The sequence below is a fragment of the Gopherus evgoodei genome, chromosome 9 (assembly GCF_007399415.2).
Source record: "Gopherus evgoodei ecotype Sinaloan lineage chromosome 9, rGopEvg1_v1.p, whole genome shotgun sequence".
Taxonomy (NCBI): Eukaryota; Metazoa; Chordata; order Testudines; family Testudinidae; genus Gopherus; species Gopherus evgoodei.
The window spans coordinates 78,253,160-78,271,400 of record NC_044330.1 but is presented as its reverse complement, the minus strand read 5'-3'; the positions used below and the strand labels follow the sequence as shown (position 1 = coordinate 78,271,400).

The following is an 18,241-nucleotide window of genomic DNA, read 5'->3' as shown; positions in this document are numbered from 1 at the left end:
AATTGTTATGGGGGAAGAAACAGTAAGAACTGAATCCAATGGTATAGAACAGAAGAGAAAACACAAATGAGTCAAAGATAATTTGCAGCATGTTTGGGAAAATAATTAATTGCTTGAACCTTTATCCATTTTGTAAAGTTCAATAAAATTTGGTGAATCATTTCATTACACTCAAACCTGCACTTTCTGGTTTAGTCCAGGAACAGAACTGGAAATACTGAGATAATGTACAGCAGATTATTCTTGCAGTATTTTTTACTCAGATAAAACCAACAGTATTGAAAATCTCATGCCGTCCAGTTTCTGAACTCTCTCTAGGCTAAGATGTTTGAGGCAAAGAATCAACTGAAGCTGAACCACAGCTCTAAATCTTTGAGTGTAGCCTTGCACTAGTTAGAAAGCTTTCTTTGGTGTTCCTTCTTTGCAGTGAGCAAGGTCTTTACTTGGATGGCAATTCAATTAAAATAATTAAATTGTAAACGTGACTTCATTTTTGACCTTTGTTTCTCTATTTTAATAGTCTCAAATTAGTCTTTCTGGGCTGTTGTTGTTTGGGGTTTTTTGTTTTTCTTTGGGGTGGAGGGAGGAAAAGGAAGGATTCATCAACCTAGCATGTGTGAATTTGGATTGAAGAAGTCAGTTAGATTACCTATCTGGTTATACTGTTGAGTTATTTGATGTCCTGATGGTACTGAATTAGATTGCTGAAGTACAACCTTTACAATCTGTCACTTTTCCAGATCTTTTAAGTGCCATTGATATCACTCTAGAAATTTCAATCACCAGAGGAGGTATAGCTTTGGAAATTATTGATGTCTATAATATGGTAATATGTCACAGCAACAATGTCATTTTTGTATGGATCCCAGCTTGTGTAGGTATTAAAGGAAATGAAATGGGAGATAAAGCAGTCAAAAAAGCTTTGCAAAATAATTCAAAGGAATCAAACAGTCTATGACTTAAATGAGAATTTGCTCAAACACCAAACAAAGGAGCAAAGCCAAATAACTGAAACTGAGAGGTGAAGGTTAAATAAGGTAAATTCTTTAACAATAGTATCACATTTGACTTCTGTTCTTATTTAATCAAAGACACATAGCAACTGAGACCATAACAAAGAATCAAATAATATTTTCTTCTGGAGCCTAACTGTAACTATCCGTTTTTAAGAATTTTTTTCGTTACGTATGGGACTTGTCCTTTCTCACATTTAACATTCTCAGAGCTGAAACTGTTTCAGTGTAAGCTTATTACAATATGCAAAATATTTTATAACAGCATATAAACTATGCACAATTTAAGAAATGTCACATATTTAGAATTAGAACAACTGATACTAAATTCAAATAGATAGAAAAGACTTAAGAATGAAAAAAATAGATGTTAATTGTGCCTCAGAGCTTGCAATTACCTGAATTAAAATTAGCTCATATCCCATATTTCCAGAAGAATTTTTCAGTGGGAGAGTAAGTGGAATGTTGGTTGTTTCACAATATTTTGAATCTATACTTCTTTTAATTACATTAATATTATATTTTACTTCCTGAGTTATCAAAAATGTATTAAATAAAAGACTGACTAAAATAGCTGCCTACAAAATGACTACCAGAATGGAATGCTGCCACTCCATCTTTTCTAAGGTTAGAAATACAGTAAATATTTAATATGCTGGATTCTCCTTCACTGAATTTCATGTGTACAATGTTAAATGAGATTTCTCAAGCAGCCTAATATTTCAGAACACTCTGGTTTCCCCATTTTTTTCTTCTTTTAATCATTGATACTACCATCATTCTTATGGAGCTATAGGTGTACTTAGTGGCATACAGACTACTTATTTAGGTATGTATATGACCACCATCACTGTACTGAGCACTTGTTTAAAAGTAAATGTAATTCAAACAAATATGCTACATAAAACAACAGAACACAAGATGGTAAGGAGGGTATGACATAACATGACACAAAGATAATCAATTGTAATGAATTGCTGTAATTTTATTTGCACCTAGAATATCCAAAGAACATCATTTCTTTCTAAAGCTCCCAATTAACTATAAAATTAATGGAAGCATAAGTCAGGAGAAACTTACTCAGATTCAACCAAGTTTCCTATTGAGTTTAATGGAGTCACACCAGCATAACTGAGAAGACTCGTGGGCTCATTGGCACTAGTCTGACAATTAACCTTTTATGCATCATTAGTGACAATTATGTAGATTAGGTCAAATTCTGCAGTGAAAATTAAACCTTCAAATTATGTTAGTTATTTTCAAGATTATAAATCCAAACTAGGATCATTTCAGGCCAAGATGCCAAATATACAACATAAAAGGTCTAATTTTGTAAAACATAGTGTACCTCCTTGAGGTAACAAATAGAGATGGATGAATCAGATTTTGCAGTTCACTGGCATTTCTGAAAAATAAAAAGCCAGTTCGACCTGAGCCAAATTAGAAAACTCCGAAAAACATCAGCAAATAAAAAAAACCCAAAACAAAAGTGATAATTCAGGTTGAATGAAATGTTTTCTTTAAATCCTTGCAACTCCTCCGACTGTTTTGTAAATGATGCTTAAATCCCCAAATTTTTTGAGCAAGGTTATGTGAATTTAAACACAAATTACATTGTTTGACAAATACATTATCCATCTGAAAAATTTTGCCCATCTCTAGAGATGAAGATCTTTATCTGCTACTGATGATAATAGAAGATAGGGGAGTGCAACACTTCACAGGATCAGGCCCTAATCCATTGTTTAAATCACAAGCGCAAAGAACCAGGGGAAGGATCTGATAAAGTGATTGACATGGTAAGAGTGTGGTGCTTATCTGCTTTCAGAGGATAATTAAAACAAGCTGTTCACTGAGGGTGAAATATACCCTATGCATATGAACCACTTAGGCCTTATTTTGAGGATTTAAGTGGAATTTAAATGGTACACAGGCCTCTTTTCTGGCCCTCTTCACAGGGTGAATTTCGCCTTAGTACAGCACTCATGAGAAGCAGGCACCTAATCCCGGAGCCAACAAGGCAGAAAGAGAAAAGGCAGACCTTGCATTTGTCTAAACAAAGACAGCTACAGAATGTAGAAAACATTTTTTTTTAACATGCAACAGCAAACTATTCAAGATAGTGTCAACAGACCACATCACCATGAATTATGATCTCCTTATTCGAGTTGAAAAGTGTCCTAATTGATAAACAGATTTACTGAAGTCACTGGGATTACTTATTCAGTGAGAGTACAGAGATCTAGCCCAAAACAATAATACAAATAATGAAATAAGTAATATAAATGGAACCTTTAAATACATGTAAACTATATAGACTGCAATATTCTGAAAATATTGGATATTAGTTATATATAGACTCATACATTTTGTAGACTGTATCAGTATTAGATCAGACTGATGCAATAATATATAATTTATTTAGGCATTGCCAATGTTTAGTAAATTAAAATCCAAGAAATATAAATAAAGTTATAGCAGGCTTACATATCTATATTAACAATATTTTCTCCACTTTCCTTCCTATTGTTTGTTACCTTCACTTTGTCTTGTCTCAAATTAGAATGTAAACTCTGCAGGAATTATCTTCTTGTGTGTTTGTACAGCACCTAACACAGTGGCACTCCAGTCCTGATTAGGGCCTTTGGCGGTTTCAAAATACTATTACTACTACTAACAGTCCAAATTTCAAGCATGTCCAGCTAAAGTTACATTCCTAAGACAATATGCAGTGACTTAAATAAGGCCTAATTTTCGAAGGTGAAAAGCCTCTGCAGTTTTCATTAATTTCAATGGAATTATTTTGGGAGTCAGGCCACTTATATTTTGATGACTCATTATGGATTTAGGAGCCTAACTTCTGGCACCCATCCAAGATTTTCCAAAGCAACTAAGGGATGTGATTTTGGGAGCCCAACTTGAGACATCTGAAAGTGGCTTGATTTTTAACGGAAAGGTGATCTAAAAGATGCGTGATTTTCAGAATTGTTCAATATCTTCATCTCCTTCACCGCACACTTACTACAATGAAAGGTAAGGGCAACCTTACAGGATAACCCAAAATCAGCTGGGCACCCAAAAATTAAGACATCCAAAATCACTAGTCATTTTTTAAAAATATATATATAATTTCTTCCAATGTAGTCAAAAGAAGGAAAAATATATATTTACAGAAGTGCAAACATCCTAAAACAGAGGATACAGGCCAAAAAACAATTTAAGATTTCACCACAAATGAGTGCATATTTATTTGCTAAGAGACCTATTAATATTAGCTCAACTGTAAACCTCCACTGCCAATCAGTTATCATGGCAGCGAGTTGGAAAACAAAATGTTTTTTATGAAAATGTTTTGGTACCCTCTAGTGGCATAAAGTGAATTATACAAGAACAGAAAACAAACCATTTAAGACTAAATCTTTAAAATATCATTTATAATTATTTTTAGGAAAAGTTACAGGCTACAATACACACAATATATATACACACACGCACACATGCATGGGACAATGAAAATGACTAGGGGTATGGAAGAGGTTACAGGAAAGATTAAAAAGACTGCAACCGTTTAGCTTGGAAAAGAGTTGACTGACGGAGGACAGAGGCCTATAAAATCATGAACCATGTGGAGAACTTGAATGTTATTTCCCCTTTCACTTAGAACTTCTTCATCTGTCATATATTATATTGGTGCTTAGTTATCTACACAGAATTAAATTTTACATCTGTTTATATTTTCTAAAATATCTGGAGTCTTTATGACAATTATAATTTTATCACAATTTATCTACTTGATCAGTTTGTCTTTGTGAAAGTGATAACTATTAATTTCATGGTTAACATCAATATGTTTGTTGAAAACTAAAATGTCACTACCTTCAATTACAATAGCAAAAGATAAACTTTCAGGTCATTATAGACCGTTTAAAGCTCAGGTCTACATTTTCTATGAAATACTTTCTAAATCTAAATGCCAATATTATATTTAGAAAGACAAGGTGGGTGAGGTAATATCTTTTATTGGACCAAATTTTGTTGGTGAGAGAGGCAAGCTTTCAAGCTACACAGAACTCTTCACCACCTCTGGGAAAGGTGAGCATCACAGCAAGATGCGAGGTGGAACAGATTGTTTAGCATAAGTGATTAGCATATACTGTGAGGGACTATTCAGGGTAGAATGGCCTGTTTACACCTCTACAGTCACAGGACAAAATGGGCTACAGATTACTGTAATAATCCAGGGGCAGCCAAACTGTGGCTCATGAGTCACATGGGGCTCCCTTACTGTTAAAGTGTGGCTCATGGAGTCCCCCCACCCCCATTCTCCATCTACCAGACTGGAGGGGGAGCTTGGGACCTATGTCTTGCAGCAGGGTGGTGGAGTAGGGGCTTCTGTCCAACTGGGAACGAGGTCTCGGGGATTCAGCCCTGTGGGGTGCACCCGCTGGGGTTTGGGGCTTCAGCAGGAGCAGGGCTGAAGCCTGAGCCCTTTCAGGTGCCTCCCGCAGAGCTAAAGCCCTGAGCCCCAGCCTCTGGCTGGTGTGCCCCAGCTCTCAAACTTCTGAAGATTGTTGTATGGAGCTCGGAGGACCAGTAAGTTTGGCCACCCCTGTAATAATCCATAAATCCAGTCTTTTTGTTCAGTCCATGATTTTTAGTGTTAATAAGCCAGTCTATCTTGAGTGGTAGAAGACGACCTCTGTGGGGCTGAAAAACTTCTCCTTCTCTCGCCGAGAGAAAATGATCCAATGAAAGATATGACCTTACCCGCTTTGTCTCTTTAATATCCTGGGACTGATACTGCTACAACAACACTGCAGATAACTAAGTATAATATTGTATGCAGTGTAGGTTTATCTATATTGGTCCAGAACTGAATAAGGCAACCCCTCAGTGACTTGTGCATCTTACTATACCATAGATTGCAGCATGGGAATGGAAGCTGACTCCTCAGGTGTGGTATCAAACCTGTGCAAGTAGGCAGGAGAGAGAAGGGAACAGGTGGAGCCTTGCATTAACCTCGCTCCCACCACCCCCAGTATGCCAACCAGCATAATCTGCTAATGTCAAGATGGGGTCCAAGGATCATGTCTGGAAGTTTATTCAGTGTCTGGCACTATTGAGGGATGACAGTGTATTGATGGAATTAATCTTAAAAATGAAAAAAAAACCTATATTGCACTATTATAGTGCCTTAAGTGAGAGGCACTTTACAAACATTCATTATTTAATTTTGAGGCTAGCACTGGAATAAGTAGTGTTATCCTGATTTCACAGATGAGGACGCTGAAGCTCAGAGAAGGTAAGTGACTTGCATAAGGGACACTGTGTCCTAGCAGCTTCCAGAGACACAGTTTCTAATCCTGGTTCTGACAGAGACTTGAACTTCTTGTGTAACTTGGGCAAATCAGCAAAGTCCCTTCTGAGTTTGATCAGTTTCCCCATCTGTGAAACAGGGATAAGAATTTGCCTGTAATTTGTTTTTCTAGAAAATTTATTGATTAATCCCTTTTGTAGGATCTTGTGCTTCAAGTGTGAAACTGACGAGAGCTATCCTAGCTCTGAACAACTTCTTCCACTGTGAGACACAGCCCTGGTCTACACTACGTGTTTAGGTCGAATTTAGCAGCATTACATTGATTTAACCCTGCACCCGTCCACATGACACAGCTGTTTTTTTTTACTTAAAGGGCTCTTAAAATCGATTTCTGTACTCCTCCCCCGATAAGGGGATTAGTGCTGAAATTGACCTTCCCTGGTCGAATTTGGGGTAGTGTGGTCGCAATTCAACAGTATAGGCCTCCGGGAGTTATCCTAGAGTGCTCCATTGCGACTGCTCTGGACAGTGTTCTCAACTCAGATGCACTGGACAGGTAGACAGGAAAAGGCCCGCAAACTTTTGAATCTCATTTCCCGTTTGGCCAGCGTGGCCATCTGCAGGTGAGTGCAGATCTCATCAGCAAAGGTGACCATGACGGAGTCCTAGAATTGCAAAAGAGCTGCAGCATGGACCGAATGGGAGGTACAGGATCTGATCACTATATGGGGAGACAAATCCATGCTTTCAGAACTCCATCCCAAAAGATGTAATGCCCAAACATTTGAAAAAAAATCTCAAAGAGAGTCTACTCATTGTTTTCTAAAATGTTTTTTTTAAACTACCACTCTCTCTTTTTTTCCCCTCCACCAGCTGCAAATGTTTCAATGCTCATGCTATCTTCTCCTTCCCAGAGGCTAGTGAAGATTAGAACGCAAAAAAAAAAATGCACTCACAATGAAATGTTTCTGAGCTCATGCAGTCCTCCCACATTGAAAGAGCCCAGCAGAATGCGTGGAGGCAGACAACGTCAGAGTCTAGGAAAGTACAGTATGAACGTGAGGACAGGTGGTGGGCTGAAGATAATAAGTGGCAGGCTGAAGATGATAGGTGCCATCAGCTTGGTGACAGAAGGCAAAAGGCAATGCTGAGGCTACTGGAGGAACAAACTGATATGCTCTGGCATATGGTTGAGGTTCAGGAAAGGCAGCATGAGCACAGACCACTGCTACAGCTCCTGTGTAGCCAACCGCCCTCCTCATCAAGTTCCACAGCCTCCTCACCAAGACGCCCAAGAATGTGGTGGGGGGACCTCTGGGCACCCAACCACTCTACCCCAGAGGACTGTCCAAGCAACAGAAAGCTGGCATTCAATAAGTTTTGAAGTGCAGTGTGGCCTTCTCCTTCCCTTCTCCCCCACCCCTCCTGGGCTACCTTGGCAGGTATCCCATTTGTGTGATGAATTAATAAAAAATTCATGAACGTGAAGCAACGATGACTTTATTGCCTCTGCAAGCGGTGATCGAAGGGGGAAGGGGAGGTTGGTTAGCTTACAGGGAAGTAGAGTGAACCAAGGTGGGGGGATTCATCAAGGAGAAACAAACAGAACTTTAACACCGTAGCCTGGCCAATCATGAAACTGGTTTTCAAAGCTTCTCTGATGTGCACTGCACCCTCCTGTACTCTAACCACCCTGGTGTCTAGCTTCGCGTAATCAGCGGCCAGGCGATTTGCCTCAACCTCCCATCCCACCATAAACGTCTCCCCCTTACTCTCACAGATATTGTGAAGCGCACAGCAAGCAGTAATAATAATGGGAATATTGGTTTTGCTGAGGTCTAGCTGAGTCAGTAAACTGGACTAGCGTGCTTTTAAACGTCCAAATGCACATTCTACCACCATTCTGCACTTGCTCAGCCTATAGGTGAACAGCTCCTGACTACTGTCCAGGTTGCCTGTGTACAGGTTCATGAGCCATGGCATTAAGGGGTAGGCTGCATCCCCAAGGATAACTATAGGCATTTCAACATCCCCAATGGTTATTTTCTGGCCTGGGAAGAAAGTCCCTTGCTGCAGCTTTTGAAACAGACCAGGGTTCCTGAAGATGTGAGCATCATGTACCTTTCCCGGCCATCCCATGTTGATGTCGGTGAAACGTCCTTTGTGATCCACCAGTGCTTGCAGCAGCATTGAAAAGTACCCCTTTCAGTTTATGTACTCGCTGTCTTGGTGCTCCAGTGCCAAGATAGTGATATGCATTACATCTGTAGCCCCACCACAGTTAGAGAATCTCATTTCAGCAAAGCTACCCACTATGACCTGCACATTTCCCAGAGTCACTACCCTTGATAGTAGCAGCTCTTTGATTGCGTTGGCTACTTGGATCACAGCAGTCCCCACAGTAGATTTGCCCACTCCAAATTGATGCCCGAGTGACCAGTAGCTTTCTGGTGCTGCAAGCTTCCACAGGATTATTGCCACTCACTTGTGAGCTGTGAGGACTGCTCTCATCTTGGTATTCTTGTGCTTCAGGGCAGGGGAAAGCAAGTCACAAAGTTTCATGAAAATGCCCTTATGCAGCAAAAGTTTCGCAGCTACTGGGAATCGTCCCAGACACGCAACACTATGTGGTCCCACAAGTCTGTGCTTGTTTCCCAGGCCCAGAATCAACGTTCCACAGCATAAACCTGCCCCATTAACACCATGATGTCCACATTGCATGAGTTCGTACTTTGAGAGAAATCTGTGTCCATGTCTATGTCCTCATCACTCTCGTCACCGTGCTGCCATTGCCTCCTCGCCTGGGTTTGCTTTTGCAGGTTCTGGTTCTGCATATACTGCAGGATAATGTGCATGGTGTTGACAGTGCTCATAATTGCAGCGGGGCTCCGTGCTTGCTGTGCTATGACATCTGCGCTGAAAAAAAGGTGCGAAATGATTGTCTGTCATTGCTCTGATGGAGGGAGAGAGGGTGACTGATGACATGGCTTACAGGGAATTAAAATCTACAAAGGGGGTGGGTTTGCATCAAGGACAAACACATGCAACTGTCATACAGAATGGCCCACTCAAGGACTGAACTTAAAACCCTGAGTTTAGTAGGCCAATGCTCAAACCACAGAGCTATCCCTCCCCCCTCCCCATTCATGGAGGGAGGGATGGATGGATGGAGGGGGGAAGCAAATTAATACAAAACAAATCTAGTCTCTTTCTTGTTTTGATCCACTCCATCTCTCTTATATGTCTTAGGCTGGCAGCAGACAGTACAGTACGACTGCTAGCCATTGTGGTCTCCTGGCTGCCAGCCAAAAGACAGTGCAGTACGACTGCAGGCAGGACTGAATCTCCGTGAGACAAAACTAAAAAGAGAATGATCTGGAGTCACTCCCATTTATGTCCAGGTGCCACTGACAGACCTTACCGAGGTCTGCCAGGAGCACCCATGTCTGCCCAGGTACCGTGACCGACCTCCCTGAGATCGGCTAAAAGAGCACACAGGAGATGATGATGGCTACCAATCGTAATGCACCATCTGCTGCCAAAAGGCAATGAGCTGCTGCTGTGTAGCAATGCAGTACCACCTCTGCCAGCACCCAGGAGACGTATGGTGATAGTGAGCTGAGCGGGCTCCATGCTTGCTGTGGCATGGCATCTGCATGGGTAATGCAGGAAAAAAAGGCAAGAAACTATTGTCTGCTGTTTTTTTCACGGAGGGAGGAGGGGGCCTGATGACCTGTACCCACAACTACCCGTGACAATGTTTTTGACCCATCACGCATTGGGATGTGGACCAGGACACATAATATGACTGAATTGCAGTCTGCATTGTGAGCTGCTCCTGGAGCAGTGCAGCTATGTACTACTCCTCAACCCAGAATTTCAATGGATGACAGAGACTGCGGGAACTGTGGGATAGCTACCACAGTGCAATGCTCTGGAAGTTAACACTAGCCTCGGTACAGTGGATGCACTCCGCCGAGTTAATGGTCTTAAGTGGGGACACACACAATCGACTGTATAAAATTGATTTCTAAAAATCCGACTTCTATAAAGTCGATCTAATTTCATAGTGTAGACATACCAACAGAAAGGAGCACCTTGGGACAGATTAATAGTCAGTGCACCAATATCCTCCCTAGAACATTTCTCTTCAGTTCTCTACCATACAATCTCTGTAGCGGAGTATGCAATGAGACAGGCTTTGAAGTGACAGTTGAGAAAAGCAGTTTAGCATATACTTATCTTTAAGTCAATAGGGCCTATGAATCTGCTTACAGTTAAGCACATGTTTAAATGCTTTGTTGAATTAGAGCTAAATCAGCCCTCCCTCATTCCATTATATTAGTATTGTTATATAGATAGATTCACATGATATCATTTAGATGTCTTTTCTAAAAACCTAGGAATTCCATATATGGAGTGACATGTTACAAGAACACAAAGCACTCAAAATCTAAGAATGTCAAAATTAATGTTGTCCACACAACTTTAACTCCACCTTTTATGTACAAGCATAACTGTAGACTATTTGTTCCACACGACAACTGAGTAAAGGTAAGGTTATGTGGGCAACTGTAACTGCTAATAATTTCTAAGAGTTTCACTTTTCAACATTAATAGCTTTTTAAGGAATAAATAATATTTGAATGCAAAATAGACCAATTTTTTCTGATAACAGTTAGGAAAATCTATATTTTCCATGCTTTACAATGGTGTGCTGTATTTTCCATTGTCTAATATGAACCATAAAACTAAAGATGTCAATTTGATTTTTTTTAAATTATATTTGAGACTCAATTTCTTTTAGGGATTTACTGTACATTGGGCTAGATTTCCACTAGTCCTACATGCTCAACCAAGGGATTGAATAAAGCAACCCCTTAAGGTTTAATGTCTTGTGCAGGCTATCTATACCATGGACTGCTGCATGGGAGGAAAAACAGACTCTATAGGAGAGGTACTACACCCCATCAAACCTGAAAAGGTAGGCAGGAGAGAGAAGGGACCAGGTGGAGCCTTGCCCCACCGCCAGTATACCAGACAGCGTATTTGCTCCAGCAAGTTGGATGGCACACATTGTACCAGGTCAAGGTTTAGAACTGTTTTTTTTCCCCCTACCTGAAGCAGGATGTGGACCAGGACACATAACATGACTGAATTACAGTCTGCATTGTGAGCTGCTCCTGGAGCAGTGCAGCTATGTACTACTCCTCATTCTGGGCAGCTAGTAAAGTGGACTATCTAGGTCTCTAATTATATGTAGTATATTGGAATGTCTTCTTATTCTCCCATTACATGTAGCCTCAGCTATGTAGTTAGCTATTGTTTAAAAATTGACCATATTGCTTGTAAAGTGGAAATATGAAAACTATCCCTCATTTCTTTCATAGCTAGATATGCTATAGGGTAAACAAAAAATCTACATTTGAGAAAGGGTGGTATGCAACAAAACTTATGTTGTCAATCCAGTCTATGTAGATCTACTAATATTTTCAGGTTATCCACTCCTTTCCCCCAAAAGATGGGAACTACCTAGCATAACTAGGTAGAAATGTTGAAGAATCTGTCTAAATAAGCAGTCTTGCAGAATGTCTCAGAGGAACAATTCATATAGTCTAAGCTAGTATCCATGATCCAACTCAGTATGTAAACTCACAGGAGATTTACCAGAATGTCAAATCAGCTTCTGGTGTGCAATTAATTGCAGCTTTCACCCAATACGCTCCTGCTTCCCTAGCAAAGTCAAGTCTAAACAAAATGTGATGCTGATAGTTAGCATATTCGCACCTCAAACAGCAGGCGCTGAATATTTACAAAGAAATTAACAAAGAAAGATCAGCACTTTCCTAGGGAAATATCAGAGGCAAAGTGTGCATTCATTTCAATATATTTCCAGAATAAGCCTCTTTACATTAAGAAGAAAATCATAGGCTACACAGTAGTAACTAGTGTTTTTTTTCCCTTGAGCGACTATTTATTTCAGTTACAACAGCAGATTTCAGGGGGGAAAAGTGTTCTCTCATTCCTGGCCATAGTTTTTTCTGAATAGTTGGCAGTAATTATGTTCTGCCCCGATCCCTTTATAATTATGCTATTAAATACAACAATTTCAGGGTAGAAAGATTGCTTAAACACTCAGAACAGAAATGGACCACATTCAATCAGCAGGTTATTCCCCATATTGCAGTGTGGAGCGCCTTTGGACTGGAGTGCAGAAATGCAGGTTACTTATTGTAACAAAGTTCTTTGAAACACGTGGTCCGTATCTATATTCCACACATGCACACCATGCACCTGAGTCCGGAGATTTTAATGAGCAGTATCTGTTGGCCTGCACATGTGCAGTAGATCTAATCATGCTCCTGATCAAGTGTATAAGAGGCAGTGTGAGCTGATGCCCCTTGAGTTCCTCTTCTTACTGTGAATCCGACCAGACCCAAAGCAGAGGGCATGGAGGGCAGGTAGTGGAACACAGACAGAGACCACAAATCTCGAAGAACTTCTACAACCCATCCTGGACAATGATCCCTCACTTTCACAGGCCTTGGATGGCAGGCCAGTCCTCGCCCACAGAAAACCTGCCAACCTGAAGCATATTCTCACCAGCAACTACACACCGCACCATAGTAACTCTAACTCAGGAACCAATCCATGCAACAAACCTCAATGCCAATTCTGCCCACATATCTACACCAGCAACACCATCACAGGACCTAAACAGATCAGCCACACCATCACTAGTTCATTCACCTGCACATCCACCAATGTAATATACGCTATCATATGCCAGCAACGCTCCTTTGCTATGTACATCGGCCAAATTGGACAGTCCCTACGTAAAAGGATAAATGGACACAAATCAGATATTAGGAATGGCAATATATAAAAATCTGTAGGAGAACACTTCAACCTCCCTGGACACACAATAGCAGATTTAAAGGTAGCCATCCTGCAGCAAAAAGCTTCAAGACCGGACTTCAAAGAGAAACTGCTGAGCTTCAGTTCATCTGCAAATTTGACACCATCAGCTCAGGATTAAACAAAGACTGAATGGCTAGCCAATTACAAAACCAGTTTCTCCTCCCTTGGTGTTCACACCGCAACTGCTACAAGAGGGCCTCATCATCTCTGACTGAACTAACCTCGTTATCTCTAGCCTGATTCTTGTTTGCGTATTTATACCTTTCTCTGGAAATTTCCACTACATGCATCTGACAAAGTGGGTATTCACCCATGAAAGCTCATGCTCCAATACGTCTGTTAGTCTATAAGGTGCCATAGGACAAGAAGAACTTCTGGATACATTAAGTAATCTCGATTTCTTCTTCAACTTTTGGTCCCTATGTGTACTCTACTTGTGAATGACTGACAAGCAGTACCCAGATTGGAGATAGGTGCAAGGAAGCCAGAAACAAAGATACTTGCAGATCTGACTACTTCATCTGCAACAGAGGTCTGGACTAGTGCATAATACTTAGCAAATGTGTGTATGAAGCTCCAGGTGGCTGCTCTGCATGTGTCCTGCATCAGGATCTCTTGCAGGGATGCTACTGTGGCAGCCTGTGCTCTCATGGAGTGGGCCGTTATATCGCTGGGTAGTGGGAAGCGAGCTAGTTTATAGCATTTGATAATGCAACCAGAAACTCACTTGGAAATCCTCTGAAAAGATATAGCTTGACCATGAGATCTCTCTGTGATCATGATGAAAAATGTTCAGGAATTTCTGATGGCAAAAGGATACTTTGTCTTTCTGAAACATCGTAAATGGGTGTGTGAGTGCTATGAGGACTCCCAGATTCTGACATTCTTGGCTGAAGTGATGGCCATTAGAAATGCCACCTTCATGGATAATGTGACATGGAACATGTTGCTAAGGATTCAAACAGAGTAAGTTTGACAGCATGAGGTTAAGATCCCAGGGTGGTGTTGGTTTAGTAATTGGCAGGAAGTCTTGATGAAGCCCTTCATGAACCATGTCGTAGTTGGGTGGATAGAGACAGAGCACCATTATTAGCCACAATTCGTAGTAAGTTCTGGTATTGCCTATGGTCATTGGGTGGGGATAGGGAAGAAGGAGAGACTGCCTCATCTGGGGAGAGAAGGAGATTTCCATTGGAACTATCAGAATCTGCAGTTCTGGTTCATCCTCATACACTGGTGGAACTGGTTGTTGACACAAGGAGAGGAGCAGAAAGACCACTAGGTGAGTTCTGGATATCTGGTACAGGAATCCCACTGTACCCAATAGGGCCAGAAAGAGAGGTCAACACTTTAAGGTGAACCATCGGTCCCTAGGGAGGTTGAGTTTGTAAGGGTAGTGCCCCTAATTCCTGGATAACCTGTGGATCACCTGTCTAGGCTTGGCTCTCTTGTGGGGAATGAAGGAGGGACTGGCTCATCAGATTCATCCAAATCTGAAAATTGCTCCTGTTGGCATGACAGGGCTGTTAATAGCAGGGTAATACTGCCTGACGGTTGTAAGTGAGACAGTTCCAGGGACACCAAAGTACTATCGTCTTCCAGTGTAGTAATGTCCTCAGGAGGGCTGGGCAGAGAAGAGGGGAGACTGGATAGAGGAGGAAGATACGCCCAGTGCCATGCTCTCATGGGAAGCCCTGGAGGAAGACTTTTGGGGCTTAGAAACCAAGGGCTCTGCTCCTATGCATGTGCTCAGAAGGGCGCTGCTCATTTGATGGGCTGATGTACAGGGGGTCTCCCTGTCTCAGATCAGAGAGATCTCATAACTTTCTCCATTCAGTGCTTTCCTAAGGTGAAGTTCATGGGCTTCATAAGTTTTTAACAAAAATGAGACACAAAGGCTGCACTTTGCTGAAATGTGTGTCTCTCCCAGACAGTGTTTGTATTTGTCACTGATGAAGGAGGATTTCAGGCAGTGTTGGTGCTTACTGCAAGTTATCTTAGCCTGTTATTACAGAATGGTTCATGGGTAGCCAGTAGTGAACTGGCTGGCAGCCACTCGACTGGATACACAAGTAAAGACATAAGGAGGGCCTGAGAGAGTTAAGTGGGGGAAGAAAAAACAGTAGTGTTTCCTGCCAGAGCCAGCTTGTAGATGTACATGCCCCTGTCAGGGTTCCCTTCCCACTCTGAACTCTGGGGTACACATGTGGGGACCTGCATGAAAGACTCCATAAGCTTATTTCTACCAGCTTAGGTTAAAAGCTTTCCAAACGCACAAATCCTTTCCTTGTCCTTGGACAGTATTGCTGCCACCACCAAGTGATTTAGAAAAAGATTCAGGAAAAGGACCACTTGGAGTTCCTAATTCCCCAAAATATCCCCCCCACCAAGCCCCTTCACTCCCTTTCCTGAGAAGGCTTGATAATAATATACTAACCAATAGGTTAAAGTGAGCACAGACCAGACCCTTGGGTTTTTAGGACACTAAAAACCAATCAGGTTCTTAAAAGAAGAACTTTATTATAAAGAAAAAAGTAAAAGAAGTACCTCTATAAAATCATGATAGAAGGTAATTTTACGGGGTAATAAAAAGATTTAAAACACAGAGGATTCCCCTCTAGGCACAACTTCAAAGTTACAAAAACAGGAATAAACCTCCCTCTTAGCATAGGGAAAATTCACAAGCTAAAACAAAAGAGAATCTAACACATTTCCTTGCTATTACTTCCATTTTTGTAATCTTAGATGCATCATTTCAGTAGGGGCTGGCTTACCTGCTTGGTGTCTGGAATGATACAGAGAAGATTAGCATGGCCCCTGTGCAAGGATGACATGCACATTCGTGAAGCGTCTCTCTCTCTCTCTCTCTCTCTCCCTCTCTCTCTCCAGAGGGAACACCAAAGAGAGCACAAACAAAACCTCCCCTTCCCCTGCCCCCAGATTTGAAAGTATCTTCTTTCTTATTGGTCCTTTTGGTCAGGTCCCAACCAGGTACCATTTGAAAACTTAATCTGTTGTACATTATTGTCCTGGTAAAATGTATCAACATTGTATGTAAAGTTAAAAGTTTCTACTGTATAACATTGCTGTAACATGTTCCAGAGATAGAAAGGCGGGCTCAAAACCGTTTTTGCCTGCACCCCAGTTGGGGGTAATCCTCAAAAAGGGGAGGGTGATATAAGAGAGAGACACACACAAAGTGAACTCCATTTCACCTCTCCTCTTGCCATCTCTGTTCATGACATCAAGGACTCTCAAAGAACTGAACTAAGGGAGAGTGGTTGCAGGCTGAAAGGAGACCCAGCCTGTGAAATTTACAACAGCATATGATGAGACAAAACCTTTGCTTTTAAGTTCACTTAGCATGTTAAATTAGGTATTAGTTTGTGTATTCTTATTTTCTTTTGTAGCCTCTCCTGACTTTTATGCATCACTTGTAATCACTTAAAATCTACCTTTCTGTAGTTATCAACTTACTGTTTTATCTTAACCAGTGTTTTAAATGGATTAAAGTGTATGTGAAACTCCAAACTCCATTTAGGATAACAAAGCTGGTGCAAATATCATTTTCCTTTGATGAATTGACAGACTTTCTATGAGCATGTATTGTTCAGTAGTGTGCTGGACAGTACAAGACCCATATTTCTGGGAAAATAAGACTGGGACTAGAGAGCCTGTGGGTGTTTCCCTGTACATAATTCATGAATTACTGGTCAGAGTGTTCATGTATTTAGCTTGGAGTGAATTTGCATGCCGAAGGCTGCATGAGGTGGCCAGCAGTGGCTGTCCTGACAGCAAAGCAGCGTAAAAGGCACCCCAGACAAGATAATTTAAGGGGATACAGCTGCTCAATAGTCCAGATTTTACCGTGAGGAATGTCACAGTATGATACTTAATGATGAATGAAAGAAAATTAATTTGGATGTGTATACATATGTGAAAGATTGTAAAGGCAGTTGGAGCATCATAGGAGAAATCCACCATGACCTGTCCATGTCCTAGGAGAAGCCCTTGCTTTTCACTATGTGTCTGTTTTTTACTTTAATAGTAATTGTAATTAGAAGGAATACTTTGGGTTAAACTAAAGGTTTGAATTAATAAACCAGACCTGAATGTGTACAGTTTTCACCTAATAGAAAATTAAATTGGTAGTAACTAATGTAAATTTATATTGCCTTTTTACTCCCAAGAGCTCTGCAAAGCCAAAAGAGTAAAGAGCATTTGATGCTTTTCCTTCTTGTGCACTATCAACAGCATTGTTTACTCAATTTTTGCAAAACATGTGCAAAGCCATTAAGATAACGGGGTTACATAGGTATCACTGAGGGAATACTTTAGCCTGCTGTGCCTTTATTACTGGAAAACATGTGCAGGAAAGAGCAAGCCTAGGATGAGTTTGTAGGGCTGACAGAAGGGAAAAAAAATCCTCTTTTTACCTGTAGGCTGAACACATGTAATATAGAATAATTGAAACAAGCCAGAACTCCAAAAAGCTATTTTTACAAAGTCATTTTTCCAAAGTGAAATTGTTCCCATTTCCAAAGGGAAAATGGCTAAAAAGTTCTGACTATCTGCTCTCTGAGAATTGTGTTGTATATTGCTGAGGCACAGTAGACATTAGGCCTCAAGATAATTACAAATAATCCAGCAAAAAACCTTACCTACCTTTCGCAACTGTTGTTCTTTGAGATGTGTTGCTCATGTCCATTCTAAGTAGGTTTGCACATGCCATGTGCACAGTCATCAGAAGGTTTTTCCCTAGTGGTACCCATTAGGTCAGTTTTGGAGCCCCCTGGAGTGGCACCTTCATGGCGGTGTATGTAAGTCCCTGTTAACCCACCGTCTCTTCAGTTCCTTCTTGCTGGAAACTCCGACAGAGTTGAGGCAGGTGGGTCTTGGCATGGACATGAGCAACACATCTCAAAGAACAACGGTTACAAAAGGTAGGTAACCATTTTTACTTCTTTGAGTGATTGCTCATTTCAGTTCC

At 40.9% G+C, this 18,241-nt stretch overlaps 1 non-coding gene across 1 annotated transcript; it reads left to right on the top strand.

The window, feature by feature from the left end:
* Positions 1–16,009: 16,009 nt before the first annotated feature.
* On the top strand, positions 16,010–16,113 carry LOC115658142. Its single transcript, XR_004002176.1, has one exon. It is a non-coding gene; the product is annotated as a U6 spliceosomal RNA (small nuclear RNA).
* The last annotated feature ends 2,128 nt before the right edge of the window (positions 16,114–18,241 follow it).